We start from the raw sequence: 19,867 nt of genomic DNA on the forward strand, positions 1-19,867 counted from the left end.
AACCTCGATGGGTGCTGGCACCAAGCTGCAAGTTAGACCAGGTCTGCTCCATGTCTCTTTCATACTCCTGGTCCCTGTGGACCCACTTGGGCATGTTATGTTCATGGCAGTGGTGGAGATGCATAAGAGCAAGCCAAATTGCACGATTGTACTTCAAAACTCTGTTCATTTTACGTCTGCTAATATCTCATTGAGTAGATCAAGTCACGTGACCGAGCCAGGCACCAATAGAGCAGGATATTATACTCCTCCCCAGGAGGTGCAAGGAGAGAGTGTATAACTCCTAAATGATCATCCAGTTGATTGGCCACGCTCTCTATAACCCTATCTTCTCCAAATAGTAACACCTACTACTTGAATAAGCTCAGTGTTCATTTGTAAAATGAGAACAGTAGTAATAATGCCTGCCTCATGGGACTTTTTTAAGATAGCTTGAGAACTTAGAAAAGGAGCTGTTTAATAAGTAAAATATATCCAGTGAATAAAATACATTTAATTACTTTGAGGACTACTTCCCCCATTGTAGCTACCACTTTATAAACAGAACAAACTTAAAAATACACTTCTTTATCCTACACTGGACAATGAAATTTAACTTAAATATACCATCTTTCATACTCAATAAAATAACTGCCCACTGGCATTAAAAGAGACAAATCAATTACCTGCTACAGTGGATATAATTGTCGACTCTTCAGTATCTATTCTATACTTTCTCAGTAGGAGGCAGCAGTATGGTTAGAGAAACTGACTCCTGCTTAAAGGATGGGCCAGGTTGGTGTAAGGATATTCCTGTTCTTTTTGTTAGTCCTTTGTTTGGAAATGTGTGTCTAACATGGTTTTATCTAATGAGACCCAGCTAGAGGTTATTGGAGGTTTCTAAGGATGTTTTTCTACTCTTGAGAGAGTTATGGGAAAGCACTCTCTTTCTCTCACTAAATGTGAATAAAGAAGCAAGTTGTCTTAGTTGTTTCTAGTCGGTATTCTGCAACTCTTGGTCAAAGAAAGACTGAGCTAAGAGAATGACAGAGAAAAACTGCAGTCCTGATAGAACCTTGCCCCAAACCTATTCTACCTATAAACTTTGAATTATGTGATTTATTAATTGTTTGAATCGTTTAAGCCTATTTGATTAGCTTAGAAGTCTTCATTCTCTTTTAATTATTCATTCTATTTTACTCCCTCCTTCTTAATTCATTTATTCATTCATTGATTTGTTCACTTAATATGATCACATGAAGGTCAAAATGAAATGCATAGTTCTCACTAAGCATTAGGAAAGATGTAAAATTAATTTAATAAATGAATTTTCAGCAATTTTGGGTAAAATTGCCAAGTGAAATTATGCTTTAACAAAGTCCTCTATTTCAAACACTTGACAGTTACAGATGGAATTGAAAAAAAAACAGATAATCAAAATGATACAGCTAGGTACACAAATGAGTAAACATTTCTATGGATCACAAATAAAACAGAAACACAAAGTATGAGCAGGGATGAAAGTGCAGATCTGACAGATTCCAACTCTGGAAGCAGGCAGTGGCAGCTTGGAGTGGGCTGCACCAAGACAGACAGCAGCCCTAGCCAAGCTTACAGCTTGAAGCCAGGAACTGAGGTGGGCCCACCACCTCCTGAAATGGGGATGAAAAAAGTTATTGCTGACTCACTGCCTGAAGTCATAACTTTATAGGACTCAGTGGGCCCAGGCAGACAAGCAGACAAAAACACTGTCTCAAAACAAGGAACTGAGCCAGCCCATCTGATGACTAAATTTGTAATATCTCTCAAATCAAGATGGAGCAGGAGAAAGGATACATGCTTATAGAACCTGGATGTTGACTGGATGTCAGTCTCAACCACTACAAACTGGGAAGGGAGAACCCAGGAAGACAGATAAAAAGAGGAAAGGAGACAAAAACGGAGAGAGAATAGAAAAATTCTGCAGAAACAAATCCAAAACAAAAGAAATCTAATGCTAAACAAAATAATCAATAAAATCAACAAACAGAATAGGAATTAATTTAATGGTATAGTCAGAGAATAACTAAAATGAGAATGTTTCAAATGTTTAAAGAGATAAATGAAAAGATTATACTCATTAAAAAAAAAAAAGGATTATGAAACAAAGGCAGCCAGAGTTAAGAAAGGGACAGGAAGATATTAAAAAAATTGGGATCTTAGAAATAAAAATATAGCTACTGAAATAAAAGTTCAATAAATGTGATACTATCTAGAAATGGACAATTGGTGTCTTGGATGATAATACCAAGTAATAACTCATGGCCCAGCACCAAATCTTTAAGAGACAAATGTATCATGTCTTTCTTTATTTCAGAACATAGAGAAGGAAAAAAAACTATAATTTTGGTTAAAAACTTTAAAAGGAGAATAAAATAAAGAAATATAGGTTAGTAATATGTATTTGCATGCATCTTAAATAAAATAATAACAAATTATCTCTACTTGTATATTTTAGAAAACATGAACAAGTAGAGTTTACTTCAAGAATGTAAGAAAAATTTAAATTTAGAAAATATACTAATGTAATTCAAACTAGCTGACAAACAGAAAAAAAATGTGATTATCCATTCATCTGTCAATGGACACTTAGGTTATTTCCTTGTTTTGGCTATTGTAATAATACCGCAATGAATATGGGGGTGCAAATATCCTTTCAAGCTAGTGATTTTGTTTTCTTGGAATAAATACTTAGAAGTGGAATTGCTGAATCATATGGTAGTTCTATTTTTAATTTTTCAAGGAAACTCTATGTGATTTTCCATCATGGTTATACGAATTTACATTCCCACCAATACTACACAAGAGTTCCCTTTTCTCCACAGCCTCACCAATACTTGTTATTTCTTAACTTTTTGATAATAGTCATTCTAACAGATGTGAAGTGATATCTCATTGTGGTTTTTATTTGCATTTTCCTGATAGTGATATTGAGCACCTTTTTCAGGTATGTGTTATCTGTGCGTATGTCTTCTTTGGAAAAATGTCTGTCCAAGTTCTTTGCCAGTTTTTTACTGAATTACATTTTTTTCTATTGAGTTGTATGAGTTCTTTACATATTTTTGATATTAAATCCTTTTATGTATACCTAACTTGAATACAATATTTTATGTCAATTATATCTCAATTTAAAAGAAATGTAATTATCTTAATAAATGCAGATAAAATTGGTAAAACTCTATGTTCATTGATAATTAAAAAACAAGAACAAAATACAAAACTCAGAGCAAGTTAGAAATAGAAGGAAAATGTTCAAGACTGAAAAATGAACTATGAAAAACTTTGAGCAAACATCATATATCTGTGAACTGTTAATTAGAAGCATTCCATTTTGATCGGAATAAATAACCACTATCAATACTCTTTCGTATTTTACTTGCAGCCTTACTAATGCAAAGAAGACAAGAGAAAATAAATAAATGTACACACTAGAATGGAAGAGACAGACCTGTACTTATTTTAGGTAATATAATGGTTCTACATAGAAAAATCAAGAAACTCTATGGACACATTATTAAAACTAACAGAATTCAGAAAGGTTGATGGTTCAGAAACATCAATATGCAAAAACTGAATAGTGTTTCTCTCCACATGAAATAACCAATTAAGATATAATTAAAAATGAGATGTTGCGAATAGTAAAAAAAAAAAAATACTATAAAAGATACCTAAAAATAACTTTAACAAAAATGAGCAAGATTTTTGTGGCATACTTTAAAAACATCATTGAAAGACAAAAGAGAATGCCAGAATAAAAAGCTAAACCAAGATCCTGGATGAGAAAAGTTAAAATTGTAAAGGTATTAATTCGTATCTCTACAACTAATCTATGAATCAATGCTATTTCAATAAAAAGAATCTTATCATGTGACTCTAAAACTAGTACTGAAAAACAAAGAGCCAGGAAAAATTAGTGTAATTCTTAATAATAATAAAATAGTGTAATGAGTTGTTCTAGCTCAACAGATAAGGCTGGAATAATTGGTTTTCCATGAAATTCAATGCCTAATCATACCAAGGCTTTAAAACAAATCCCAGGGAAGTGTAGAACAATGTTAAGATTTGACAAAGCTAGCAGAGAGAAGGGATATATGGGAGTTCCTTTTGCTAGTTCTCTGCATTTTTCTCTCTGATCTGTTTCACTGAGAAGATGGAAAAGAGGATGAGTGTGAGATTTTCAAGATGGAGTGATAATTATGGATTCATGAATGATAAACACGAGTTCAAACAAACACTCTTATAGGCAATGCGGCTTCTGACAGAGTTGTTGCTCCACTTCCTGAAGTGAGCTTTTCAATATCCTCCCCACTGCCCATCACCCCATCACCTCCAAGCACTTTCAACTCAATATACACTTCTGGATTCAGACAAGTGGGGAAGGGGAACACCGGTATTTCCAGCACATGCTCTCTACGGGGGGAACTGTGTGTGACTGGAATTCACTTGTCAACATTACAGAAATACAAGACATTTTCAGATGTTTTGGGGCTTTGGGAAGACATGAAGATCTGTGGTTCTCAATTGGTCCACAGAGGTAGTTCATGGGGAAGGGCAATTTTTTTTTCTGCATTTCCAATAGCCTAACCGCAATTGAAGAGTTATCTAAACTAAGATTACCAAGGCTATCCAAGGCTATTAATGGTTCTTTTATGTTTTTTTTTTGAGCCTTTACATGAAATATATCAATGGTATATAGTTTTACAAGTGAAACCTCTTTCTGTTAAGGGGCTCCCATAGACCCTAATAACATTATAAGAATGTTTGAGCATCTTAGGAAAAATAATAGAGGGGTCCAGAAGCTTAAGTAGGAAAGACTGGGAAAAACAGGTTTGCATCAGTGTTGCTGGAAAAAAGGGGGAGAGGGGAATGGAGTGAGATTTCATGATTTATTCAGACCCATTCAATCAGATATGGCAGAGCCAGCATGTAAGCCTGGCGTCTTCTCATGGTCAGTTCAAACATTCTTCCCATTGATGACAATCCCCTCTCTAGTATTTCCTAGTGTTAAGTTCAGCTCCAACTCAGAAGCTGTGAGGCAGGCTGAGCCAACTCTGAAAGCAGAGGTAGCATGTGGTAGCAAAAACACTGGATTTAAAGTCATGTATCTATTTTGAGCCCTGCGAATTCTACTTACTGGCTGTAGCATTGTCTCCTCTTCCGTAGAACAGAGATGCACTAAAAAGCATCTGCCGAGGCAGGGGTTACTTCTCGGCACCACCCTCTTGTGTCCAGGTGGGGTCCATGTCACTTGTTCTACCCATAGAGTATCAGAATTTGTATATATCACCTCTGAATCGAGGAGCTTAAGTGCACGAAGCTGATTCCACTTTCTCTGTCCCCATCTGCTTACTGGTTGTAGAAAATTTGAAGACTGAAGGTGAAGTCCCAGATGCAAGGTGACTGGATCTCTGAATCACCTCCTGAATTACTCTCTACCCACCAGGAACACCCTATGGGGCGGCAAGATAATCAAAAAGTAAGATTTATTGTTTTAAGTTGCTGGAATTTTGATATTTGCTTGTTACAGCTGATAGACTTCCCCTAACTAGTGTACAAGTTTTATGACTTTTGATGTGTCATTCACTCTTCTGTGCTTCAGTTTCCTTATCTGAAAAGAGGATGCTAGTCCCTAGATTCATGTAAGATGACTGTATATCTCCAGTGAGATGTAAGAGAAGGTGCTTTATAAACTGAAGCAAATTGAGGGCAGCCACTTAGAGCTTCACAACTTAAATATCCTTCTAGCAATTGAAGGAAGCCAATAAGAACCATTCTGAAGCTGCCACCAAAACTGAGTCAACCTTAGCATTTAACCACACCACTCTCCCTCTGTAATTCCTTAAGCTGTATGCCTTCTTCACACTCATGGCACATCTTCAATCAATTAATTAATCAATTAGTCAAACCAACAAATAATTAACCCAAAGTTATTTGGTAACTGCCGTGCTCACAACATGCAGTTAAGCTGTTCCTTAGTTTTATACATTTAATTCAGATAATTAATATCAACCTTGACGTCTGTTTCCCTGCTTATGAAGAAAAGGATGAGAGGCACACAAAAAATAAAATAAAATTAATCATAATCCCACCTCTGTGATAATCATATATAGATTAATATTTTTCAGGTCTTTTGTGTTCTACACACGTGTAAAATTTTAATACAAAAATGGCTACATACAGCTTTGTAAATATGGTTTTTTCACTAAAAATATCATGGACATTTTTTTTCCAAATCAATAAATACAGAACTACATAATCATTTTTTAGTGGTTATGAGGATTTCACTGTTTAGATATTTGAATATTTATTCAAACAATTCTCTACCGACAAAGATTTAGGTCACTTAATATCTTTCAAGACTGTAAATAACACCACAACATTATTTTTTTTTTGTACATGTACAGATCTTTGACATATTTGTTTGATTACTTCCCCAGGAGAAAATCTTAACACTTACATTTTTCTGCATCAAAATATAGGAACATTTTTAAGGTTTTTCATTCAGAGTGCCCAATTACTCCAGAAATATTTTTATCCTTCTATTTTCCAATAAGGCTAAGTATTTACATTTCTACTTTAAAATCCTTTGTATATGAAAAACTGAAAAGGCAATTAGTGCCCTGTGTGGTGTTGTTTGTTCTGGCTCTTACCTTGTGGAACATGTCCCAAGATGTCCTCATTTTCCTGTTATTCTCTGCTTCCCTGTCCATGTCTGCTCCTCCTTTGAGAACTGAGCCCTTGTGCTGCCCCCTAGCTGCCAGGTAGGTGATCACAAAACCTGTGCCCACAGAACCTACTCCATACTCCATACAAAATTACTCTTTGGCTCTTAATTATTTCTCTCTGTCTTTTTCTCCATCAAAGCTGTAATGCCTATGGTGAAGGTTGATCTCATCTAATATATAGGGGGATAACCTTTAATTTAGGTAATTCACATGAAATGAATGTCAGATAACTGATTTAATGGGTTAACTCTCCCAACAGGCTATAACCCTGGTAAAGAATCATTTCTCTAGAGACTCTTTGGTAAAAGATGCCTGCCTCTTAGTTCTGGATATTAAGTGCTAGCTATACAATGAGGTCTTACTTATACGTATTTTGGAACTTATATTCAGGCCATTGATTGTCTTCCAAACCACAGCAAAAAAGGAAGAGAGAAAGACAGAAAGAAAGAAAAGGAGGAAGGGAAAGAATAAGATCATAGCAAGTTTCCTTTCTGAGTGGCTACTTATTCTGTTTTATAGACTGGGACAGCCTGTAATCAATAAATATTACAGTTTTGTGTTGTAGAGGTTATGATCAAAATTATCATTAATACTGAGCTCCCATTACATATGTGACAGTTATTTCTGTTCCAACAGAACAAAGAAAATGCAATCTAGCGCTCATGAACTTTATAATTCAAATGAAACAGCACAGATAATAAGTACAGAAAAATGGTATGGAAAACAGGTTAAGTGTATTCAAAATTAACCACATAAAACACCTCAACTGCCATATTTCACTGACTGAACTGTGTATCAACTGTTTCTTGATGTGAAAATGCGCTCGACTACAATTTACTGAGTTACATCGTGCTTGCTACCTGGAAAGTAAAAATGAATTAAAGATTTCTTACTGTTTATTTCCACCAGTCTCTAGGTAAATATAATTAAGTAAGAATATTGGAAGGGACTGTAGTCTTATTTATATTCAGAATATAAATATGATCCTTAGTAGAATGTAGACATCTGTCAGACTAACTGACATGACTTGGCAGAAAAATTTATACAGCTCTGTTCTCTTTTGCCCCCAGATTTATTGACATATAATTGACATATAACACTGTGGAGATTTAAGGTGTACAAAATGATGATTTGATACATGTATATTTTGCAAAATGATTATCACAATAAGGTTGGTTAACACATCCATCGCTTCACATAATTACCTTTTTTGTGATGAAAACATTTAAGATTTACTCTCTTAGCAACTATCAAGAATACAATAAAGCATTGTTAACTATAGTAACAATGCTGTACGTTAGATCTTCAGAAACTTTTTATCTTATAACTAGAAATTTTTACATTGCGACCAATAGCTCCCCATTTCGCCCCACCCACCAGTCCGTGGCCACCAACAATCTACTCTCTTTTTCTGTGAGTTCCGCCTTTTTAGATTCTACATATACGTGAAATCGTACATTTAGTGTTTCTCTGTCTGACTTGGTTCATTTAGCATAATGCCCTCAAATTACCTACCTGAAAGTAACATGCTTACATATCGAATATCTGAAAATGTGGACGCGGCTATGGAATTGGGCACCGGGCAGAGGCTGAATGAACTTTGAGACGCATGATAGAAAAAGCCTAAATTGCCTTAAACTAAGCTGTTTAGTAGAAATATGGATGTTAATGACTCTGTTATTGAGAACTAAGAAGAAAGCGGAGAATATAGTAGACAAAACATATATCATTTTAGAGAATACCCAAATTCTCTTCCAGATGAATTCTTCCCAGAGGTTTTGAATAGATTCTCTTTCCATCCTAGAGCAAACCAAGAAGGGGTTAAGCAGCCTATAAATCCTTATAAAAAACTACTTTTCCCTTTTGAAAAAAATGTTAACCTATTTCTCTGACAGACTGAATGAAGCTGCAGTTAGGGGTTTGGTATCGTCTGGCCGGGCTGAAAAATATGAATCCATTTCACTTTCTAATATATCTTATCTTCTATGTCCTGAAGTTTTGAGTTTTGAGGAGGACATGGAAAATCACAGACTATTAAAGTGTCCTTCATTACCAGAGGATTATTATGTAAATATGAGAAGTTTTAGATGTACGATGAATATATGCATATATAACTTGTTGTATACATTAACAGTAGGGGATAATATTTTCTTAGGAAATGAATGTCCTTTTTTTTTAAACGCTATCTGGCTTAAATCTAAATCTTTGAATAGCTTACATGTGAACCTCTACTGATAGATTTCATTTCACTGGGACTTTTCGGTAAATACTCATTCTTTATTTCCTGAGAACTTTTATAACTTGGTGTTCCTGTAATTCCTGTAAAACCAGAAATAAAGCTCTGAAAGTTGGAGAGTAAGTTGAATCAGTAGCCTAAAGCTCTGGTGATAGACTCCAGGGAATACTTTTTTTTTTAATTGGAAAGCATGAGTTTTCTAAAAACAGTTTCTCTGTCTGCATATGAATCTATACATGTGGCATATGGCACTTGTGAATATATAGGGTTACCTTATTACCATGGGTTACCAGTGGCAACATGTGCATTGAGCTGAATCCTTCTTGGATTTTAATATTCTATCTGTAAGTCATGTCCTGGGAGACCACAAGAGAGTAAAAAGGGGCTAGCCTGGCACAGATTATATGATGCTTTTAATGGTCATTTTATGTCTATGTATAATGCAACCAGTAGGAAAAATAGCAGACTAAGTCAAGAAAGCATCATATATCTCAATTGAAAAAGGAAAAAGAAAGTAGGCTCAGCTTCCCCCGTGACCTAATTTCCATCTGCCATGTCTTTGGGTCCTCTCTGTGACAATACATCGAACAAGTTCTTCTAGGATTCTGCGGTTAGGAACATAGCAGGTGGTAAAGAATACATGCTATGGATGGACAATGGGCTCTTCATTGTAATAAGAATTTTAACTTAGAAAAAGTATGCTATTTTGGTTAATTCTTCCACTTACTAGAGAGAATTTAGCCATTTTTCATTTTCATGGATATTTGTATGGAATATCCTTACAAATCCAAATCTTGGCCTGGGGAGTAGAACCTTTCTGATTAAAGCAGAGAGGACTGAGGACAATATCACAGAAAAATAGAAATTACTTCTTCTGGCAATTTGTATGCACAGTAGCTCTCCATTATTGATGAGCGGCTTCTTTAGCTTTGAATGATCCAAGTCTTTGCTGTTCCTTCTTCTCTCTTCTGTTCCCACCATGTTGGCCTTTCACTGCTCATTAATAACTGTGGGAAGTAAAAAAGGAATACATTAGTTGATGATTGCCTCAACCAATATGTAACTTTCCACTGGTATAAAAGTCCTGGTGGCATTTTTAAAAGGTAGATACTGATGGCTAAACTCCTGATAGGCAGGGGGTTAGGTTTGTGAATATTCTCCCCATCAGCAGAGCAGGTGATGGTGCTCTGGCTTTTGTGAGGCAAAATAAATACCCTAAATGAAGAGGAAGTAGAGATCAGACATCTTTGAAATTTCTATTTGGAAAAGAGACATGAGAAACAATTTTAGCAGAGCAAGGACAGATTTGAGTTTTCAGAGATGTGTTACACGTCTAGCTCCAGTACCTGGTACTGTGCACACACACAAGTGGATAACTGCAGTGTAATGGGAGGGCACAATTAGACAAAGCACCACTTCACCAAAATATTTGTTATGGACTATTCAGTTCTATCAGAATCCAAGAAGCCTTCTCAAACACAGCAGCTTAGCATGATGACTCATAGAAACATCAATAGGCTCAAAACCCCTACCTTGCGTTGTCCATTTAAATGGGTAACTTGGGGTGAACAGGCTAGCCTGATTTAAGGACATTCCCACAAATTCTTTGAGCACCGTGTGCTTCTGCCCTTGCCCGTGATCGAGAATCTCTACAAAACCTATTACGTGTAGGTTACAGTTTATGCTAGAAATGTAAAGATGTACAAAATGCCTGGAAGGGCAGATTATCCCTTGGAGGAAAACACAAATGATGCTGAGAAAGCTAAATAACAAGCCAAGTGCCGAGAGACAGGCAGAGGCATCACATACTGGTTGTATTCAAAAGGAAGGGAGAAGTCCCTGAATACTGGGTGCTCAACAAAGGCTGTTAGAGGAAGAGAGACAATTTGGGTTCGGCCTGAAAGGAAGACTAAGGGGAAAGAAGGAGAATTCCAGCCAAGGAGAAGGGCAGGCCCAGCAGCCCGGACCTGGGAAGGGATATGGCAATTAGGGGAAGAAAAGAGATCCCTTAGGCTAAGGAGAGTGGAGAGCACACAGAGGTTAATAGGTCGGGAGTGGTAAGAGGGCAGAAGGTCTCGACCACCTATGGTGTTGGGCTTTGCCCGATAGACAGTGAGTATCTTTAAGAGAATGTACAATGATTCTGATTTTGGAATCTTTTTGTCCCTCTTTCAAAATCAGCAAAAAATATCCAAAGAATGTGTCAGTGGCTTATAAGCTATGAATCAATTGACTGCTTGTGTTCCTGTACTGAGTCTTAGAACAGATCAGAAAGCATCATCTACTAGTGTATCAGGTCCTAAGAGGCAGAGCCAGAAGTCCCGCTTTGATCTGTTACTTCCAGGGCTCAAGCTTAACCACCGCCTTGTACCACAAAGGTATGCCCGCTAAAGGAGTCTGAATGGAAGGAACTATCTGGAGGGGATTATGTTATGGGACAAACTGCATTTCATCTTCTTCATTATTAGTAATAACCGTGGTGATTCTCTTGCTACCTTCCTTGTGGGCTTTGTAGTCTTCAGCACACTTTCAAGTACATTATATCTCTCGATCCTCACAACAGTCTGTTAAGTAGGCAAGAATTTTAAATTATAAAGTTATTTCTGGGGTCCCAATTATCTGTGCAATTAATCCCGGTTGCATATGCAGTTCTCTCATTTGTATTGCCGTAAAAATTATAATGAACAGTTTGCCCTTCTTTTTTTTTTTCCAAAATAGTTTAAAATTTGGGACAGGTTGTTGAAATTCTCTCCAAAAGTGTGGGCTTATTTTAGCATTGCATTTTTCTCAGATTTAAAACCTCCGTTCCGTAGCAAAATAAGAGCGTGGATGCCACGAACAGTCATTTAGAACAAGGCACTACATCTTTAACACTCCTTAATTACAAATGGATAAGGCGATGCACTTGGAAATCCTTGGAGAGTAGGCAGGTGATCTGTTACATGTGTTTACTTATCTAAAACAATTTAGCAATTTGCAGCCATATCAACTCCGATTTGCCTGTCATGGGACATTTTCCAGAACTCTTTGATTTGGTTGATCTACATCAGATTTTCTTTTTATATCACATTAACTTATCTTCCAAGCAGTATACCTTTGTTGTTCTTGTTACCAAGCCAAAAGTTGCCCATACCTCTTGAGTAAAGATAATGCTGTAAAATACACATTTAAAATTCCAATCTGCCGCAGACGAACTTCATTGGTATGAAACTTGGACCCCCTCTTATTAAACACTGTTAAATATTCTCTTCATTTTCAAGACAAATATGAACAGAAACACAACCAAACACGTACTGTATTAAAATCATTGATTCACAATATTTAAATTTTCAGCTAGCCTCCAATTAGCAGGCTTTCCAATATTTGAACAGAAGACCATTTTAATGTAATTACAAACACATTTTAGGCATCTAAATTTTTTGCATAATTAGTTCCCTATTAAACTATTTATGTAGCCCTTTTTCCATCAGAAACAGAGAAAGCAGAACAATTTTATTCCTTACTGTTATAATAATTAACTATGCAAGTAGAACAGCATATTAATAGGGTATAATTTGTTTACATTTAAAAGAAAATTGTGTTAGATTAGCATAGCAAAAGACTATTTCCATATCCAGGCAGTAATACACAGGCCTAATAGCAATTTACAGTGTAGTTAAAGAATATTATTAATAAAGTAATACAGTGTAATTCTGTTTGCCCCACCATATTTCACAATGTCCTTAATTACAGCTAATTCCATCGAGACTAATTTGGGTGTTATTAAGCAGTAGACACAGGAATCTTAAATACAACCTTTGTTAATAATGAATTTAGAAGTTACCATAGAACTTGTTCTTATAAAACATAGGTACAAGATGGGTATTTGTGTTTTCTCCCTGGGGTGGAATTTATAAACATGTACGCATGTAATTGATATCTAAAAACAAGCTTTTCTGGATCCAGTGTTTTGTTAACCACTCCATGAGAGGTTTATTATAAATAAATATAGTTAAGGTGAGATGGGATGGAGAATAACAATTAGGTAACAGATCAGATTGGTAATTCTTTTAGGTGAAAGATTTCAGTTATTAATGGCTTGATTTGTTCCCACTGAAGCAATATGTTGTATGTTAGTGGCTTTCTCTTAAGGGAAGTTCATAATACCACCTCCTGCATTTCCCCATTCACTGTGCTCAGTGCTACATACACATTATCTTCAGTCCTCAGGGTGATCCTGTAAGATTGGTAATTTTTTACCCATTTTCATTATGAGGAGGCTGAGTCTCAGAGAGTCTAAGGGATTTACTAGAGGCCACACAATTAGATTCTGCCTAATACCTGGTATAGCTTCAGAGCTCACACTTTACGGATATCATACTGTTTCCTTTTTAGAATATGTAATGTTGGTCTTTCAAAAGTGGATTGGAAAAAAACTATCCCTAAGTTTTGTTGCTCTTTTGGTAGCACGTCAGTATCTGCCCCCTGTTTTGAATTAGATGCACGTGCAGAAGTGAAGGCGGATGATAACAAATCCAACAACTGTGTACAAAGCAACCCAGGCAAAAGTAGGGTCATGTTCAGATTTCTCCTTTAATACATCCATTTATTGACACTTTTAAAAAACGTGGATAACAAATGTGGGTAAAATTGCTCTGGCTAGAGTTCTAAGCGGTATGAATTCCAGTTTTGCTTTTGCCTCTTTTTTGATGGACTCAAAATTCAGAATAGGGCTTTGAAACGAAGTGGCAGCCTGACACTGATCACAGTTGAACATTCTTTGGTGTTTAAGAGACAGAGAGCAGTAAATACTGAATTTTCGGGTTGCCAGTGGATGTGCTTGGGATTTAGCTCTTTAATCAGACTTGGCTTGTCTGCTCCGTTACCTGATAGTCCACTACATGCTGTAACCTAGAATGGTGTGACCTCACTCTGCATCCCGTAAAGTGATGTTGAAAGTTGGTTTGCATTTCTTTAGTGAACACAGCTAATTAAAGGGCAAAGGAGCTACGTATAGGCTAGGTGATGAGAACAAAATTCCCTGGGATGAGGCCACCAGACCTGAGGTCAGAAGACCAAGGCCCTGGCTCTGCCAGTTACTAGCAAGGTGGAATGGACAGATCACAATCTTTTAGGGCTATACTGTCCAATAGTACCTTCTACGATGATGGAAATGTTCCATATCAGTGCTATCCAACATGGTAGACGCTACCCACACATAGCTGTTGGGTGCTTGAAATGGGGATAGTGAGACCAAGAAACAGAATTTAAAATTTTATTTTATTTTGATTTGTTTAAATTTAAATAGCTACATGTGGCTAATAGCTAACTTTTTTGGAGAGTGCAGTGTTAGGACATCAATCACCATGCTCATAAAATAATGGTAAAAACAACTTTTCTAAATAGTTCAGATTATAGTTGCAGATTTAAATAAGATCATCTACGTAAGGTGATTCATAAACTCTAGGGTGTCCCTCAAATGTAAGTCATGAATAATAACCATAACAACAACAATAATAATACCAACCATGGTCACTACTCACAAAGTAGGAAATCTCGTTACCAAGTGTGGACTTGATCATTGTCCTCTACTTTTCTGTTTTCCAGAGTTGTGTTGATCTGTGATTCCACACTTCCTAGGCGCTGATGGCAGTCCATGCAAGCTTAATTATGCATACTACGGGGGACCAAAGTAGATAAAAAGGCAGAGAGTGCAGAGAATTAGATTCTAATTGTAACTCTGCCATTGATTGACTATGTAATCTTGGCTTCTACTAAAACTCTGGGAGGCAATTTTCAATAAGCTTTGACTAAGGAAGTTCTTGTAACAGTTTACAGACTTACAAAATATTAGTAAGAAAAGGAACCTTGGAGATCATCTTGACCAGTCCCTTTCTTCTTCGAGGTGAGGACACTGAAGCCTAGAGCTGATAAATGGTTTGGCCAAGCTCGCTTGACTAGTTGGTGGCAGAACCAGGCCTACGGTGTACAGGTCTTTGTCCCCATCCCACTGTACTCCACGCTGCCACTGTATGATAACTCAAGGGTGGGGGAGTCACTGTTTAATGCCATTGAAGATAGATAGCAAATTGGTGATCACGTATCCCCCCAGGACTTAATCGCAATTCTTTAAGAGCCACATAAACCCTACCGTAATTAGCTTAGCACCATGCGGTAGATTCATTCACAGAGAACACATCCCATTAACTAGCTCTCCAACTCAGCTTCCACATTTGTGAAAGAGTGGGGCTGGAAGAGTGGGTCTCCAAGGTCCCATCCTGCTCTCAAAGTCTACAATTTTAAGATTCACGTGCTGAATTTTAAAAAAAATTGTGAATGAATTCCTATTTTATTTATGATAGTAGTTCCTACAAATGTTTGAAGTGCAATAATGCAATTCTGTCTACGGATATTACTTGGTGTACATATGGATCTGTAGGATCCTTGTGGTTACTCCATAGTCCCAGAAGGGCCAGAGAATCTCAGATGAGTGAATATTGCTGGCCTTGGGAGATCTTTTTGATTGGGACTGAGATGCGCTTAATCAATGTTTTATATTTTTGGATTACCTGGCACATTTTGTCTTATTTTTTCCAACTGGGTATTTAGGGCTCCCTGTCATCATTTTATATTTTTAATTAAAATGTTTTGAATAAGCACTCTATGTACAAGACAATATTCAGAATTTCGAAAGGGCAAGCAATGAAAAGATACTATCCCCAGGCGCTACTGTTAACAGTAGGATCCCAAATCACCCCCTTTGTCCGGGTTTGAGGGGTGTTCTGAAGCACGGGTCTTTCAGTGCTAAAAGTGGGAAAGTCCCAGGCAAACCAGAAGAGATTTTTCACCCTAGTAGGTTTCTTGATGCATCAAATTTCTGATGCCCCAGCGCCAACCTTTGCAATTGCCACTGACGTGGAATTCCAGTGGGCATGAAGCAACACATTTTTTTTTAAACATTTTTTTCCAGGTGACATCTTGAAGTAAATCAAGTTAACCACTTAGAAGATGAACATCCGAAGGTCTCTGACTCTTTCTTATTCTTTAAGTTTTAGAGGAAAAAGGATGGGGTTGAAAACCAGACCAACTTATTCAAGGGAAACAGAATGAAAGTGACAACCTCCCTTGTGCAGCTAGTGACCTTTAAAATGTTGGAAAGACTTTGTTCACAAGCAGAATAAATTATTACTTGTTGATGATACTAGCCATCTAAAGAAAAGTCATCTGAGTCATTTGATATCATTTATGAAAAGACTTGAGAATAAAGTAAAATTGACCTTTCACTTCCAATCAGGGTGAGGAATGGGATAAAGTCAAGATTCTGAGTTGACAGGGTGAAGAACAAGATGACCTGATGATTCCTTTCCAATTTCATTTTTATGGTTGTATGTTTGGGAATAATGGTGATGCTTTTCATTTCTGAAGGGCGAGCTGCTCATTCTAGAATATGAATCATGTGCATTCATTAAGATTTTCCCCTAAAATGAGTTTTTCTACCTACTTTTTTGAATGTGTATTTTGTGAATGTATAAGCTGTTGTGAAATACAATGCCTTTCAAAATCTACCTCTTTTTTATTGAAACTACCTAAAATTTTATTTTTCCTTCTTATTGAATTTTATATATTCCAATCAGTATATGTTTATGGAGTAGTTATTATGTCTAAGGCACTACTGAGAGTGCCACAGGGAACACCAGAAATGAGCATGAGATTCTCTGCCCTCAAGGAGTTTAAACTTGGTGCAACGAGATAAGTACCCGAGTAGCTATAGGCGTGGGCAACATAAAATAATTTATCAAAGAAAGATTAATAGAAAAGGGATATTACATCTAAGAAAGGAAAAGGAACAATTTTATCAGATGGAAATAGTGTGTGAAATGGGTCTTAATAATGTGTAAATTCAACAACTGTAAGCATTAAACTTTAGGTGTAGGGAACTCTGGTGAGTAGCGTTGGACTGGAGTATCCTGTGTATAAACAGACTCCAAGCCGCAGTGTACAGACCCATGGGAGCAATAATGGGGAGTCAGCAGTGCCATTCCTTAGGCAGCAGGGAGCGACTGGAGATTTCAGGGAAGGGGCAGGAAGCACCTAGATGTGCATTTTAAGACGGTCACTCTGGCACTGCTTTATGGCATGAATCGAAAGGGAACTAGAAGAGATGGGAGACAAAGAGACAGGATGAGAAGTGACAAGGGCCTCAATAAAGGTACTAAGAACAAAAAAGGAGGAAACACAATGAAGAGGAATGTGGTTCAGAGGAAAGAGGGGGAGGGATAAATTAGGAGTTTGGGATTAACAGATACAAACTAGTATATATAAAAGAGATAAACAAGAAGGACCTACTGTATAGCACCAGGAACTATATTCAATTGTCCTATAATGGAAAAGAATCTGAAAAAAATCTGTGTGTGTACATATATATATATATACAAAATATAAATGTGCGTGTGTATATATATACATACATATGTATATACTGAATCATTTTGCTGTACATCTGAAAGTAACACATTATAACCCAACCATACATCAATAAAAATAAATAATAAATAAATAAATAAGACGATTGTGGTTAATAATCTTCATGACTTAGAGGGTATGAGCAATAAGAAGTTAAAGGTGACTGGGAGGTTGAGCCTTGGTAAGCGGGAGTCAGTTGGTGTCAGAAAGCAGAAGTGGTTGGGGAAAAAGGACAGTTAAAACCCCTTGAAAATTATTTCCATTTGTAGTGCTCGATGTTGATATTTTTCCTTCTGATTTTTCTATTTCGTGTTATTTCATCTATAATTTTTAAAAGATTTTCTTTTCAAAAATTTAGGAGTTTATGACAACTCCTGTTAGTACTTTGCTGAACTGACACTGGGTCATTGAAAGCAAAGCAGAGTCAACACTTGCGTTGAACTAGGTTGGACTAATTTGTGGCCTTGTGCTCATTCAATCTCTTTCTTCTTCTTCTTTTTTTTTTTTTGGTCTGGCTTCTTTCACTCTACATAGTTATTTTATCATTTATTTTTAATTGAAATATAGTCAGTTTACAATGTTGTGTTAATTGCTGGTGTACCACACAGTGACTGAGTTATACATATATGCATATATTCCTTTTCATCTTCTTTTTCATTATAGGCTTTTACAAGGTACTGGATATAGTTCCCTGTGCTCTACAGTAGGACCTTGCTGTTTCTGTTTTATATATATAGTGATTAGTATCTGCAAATCTCGAACTCCCAATTTATCCCCCCACCCTCCCCTCCTTTTCCCCTCTGGTAACCACAAGTTTGTTTTCTATGTCCACGAATCTGTTTCTGTTTTGTAAATAAGTTCATTTGTCTCATTTTTTCAGATTCCACATTTAGGTGATATATGGTCTTTTTCTTTCTCTTTCTGGCTTACTTCACTTAATATGATAATCTCCAGGTCCATCCATGTTGCTGCAAATGGCATTATTTTATCCTTTTTTATGGCCAAGTTGTATTCCATTGTATGTGTGTATATATACACACACACATATATACACATATGGTATATACCATGTCTTCTTTTTTTTTTCTTTTTTTAAAAATTTATTTTATTAACTTTGGGGGGGAGGTAATTAGGTTTATTAATCTATTTAATGGAGATACTGGGGCTTGAACCCAGGACCTCATGTGTGCTAGGCGTGCACTCTACCACTGAGCTATACCCTCCCCCTACCATGTCTTCTTTATCCAATCATCTTAATTTGACTCTATGAAAAGTACTAAATAGCTACTCAGAATGATAATGGGGGAGCCGGGGAGAGACAGCAACTTCACATTTTAATATTACAGAAGTGTCATTGTACTCCATACTTCGTTTCAGCAGAAAGAATACTTGTCTAATGGTGTTCGGACTGGGTTAGCATCAGCCTTGACATTGGATTATCTACTGAGCTATTGGTGTTGCAGACCCTGCCAAATCAAACTCTAGTTCAAGTCCCAATGTGGAGGCTTTCCAAGACCCTTGGGCACACAGATACTTGTATTTCCCTCTCTCTCTCTCTCAGACTGATAAAATATTCCATCAGTTTCATAGTGAAAATGTTGTCTCAAATAAAGGCAGGGACTATTCCCTGACAGCAGTTATTAGGCTGGAATCTTACCAGTCACAATGGTGGCAGGAGACCCACAAGTTCTCATCCTGAGTTCATCAAATTAGAAGATACTTGTCATTCTTTCCTAGCTAGCAGGAAATTCAGTTTCACTGAAGCGTTTGGGTCATACCCTTCCTATCTAGGGATGATCTCCCTGTAAGATAAATTTACAGTGTTCAGTTGCTCTGGGGGCATTACCTTCAGATTACTCTTCTCATAGAAGGAACCTGTTTAGGGCAGCTTTCATATTTTGCATGGCTGTTCCACTCTCAGGATCAGCATCTGTGTGGTCACATGGGCATAACCCTGGCAAAATTGCCTCTAATGTCAGAGAAGAATCTGGAAACATTTGTATGAATGTTTTCTCAAAAGCTATTGGTTTCATTTTTTCACGTGGGTATTGTTTTAACTGTAAAACAGCATCCAGCTCCGACAGGCGCTAAGTGGTGGTGGCGGCCTAACCTTCAATGAAAACAACAAGATTAATCGGCCTCCCAAAGGATTGGTTCCCACAAATGTGTTTTTCTCATTCACTTTTTCTTTCCTTTTCACCATTGACTTTCCAGCTGTTCCTCAGTTCTGGCAAAGTTCTCCAGCCTGTTTTTCTTCTTCTGCAGTTGAGTAACTGCAGTTGAGTCTCACATATTCCTAAACCAGCTTAGACACTCTTGGTACTTTCGCTGATGTTCAACACATGAAGGAAAGCATCCTACAATTTCCATGTGGTACAAACTTGGAGGGTTTTATTCTCAAGTTCTACTATCTCTCCATAGTTACAGGATCTTAGAAGGATTTGAA

The sequence above is a fragment of the Camelus ferus genome, chromosome 30 (assembly GCF_009834535.1).
Source record: "Camelus ferus isolate YT-003-E chromosome 30, BCGSAC_Cfer_1.0, whole genome shotgun sequence".
NCBI classification, from domain to species: domain Eukaryota; kingdom Metazoa; phylum Chordata; class Mammalia; order Artiodactyla; family Camelidae; genus Camelus; species Camelus ferus.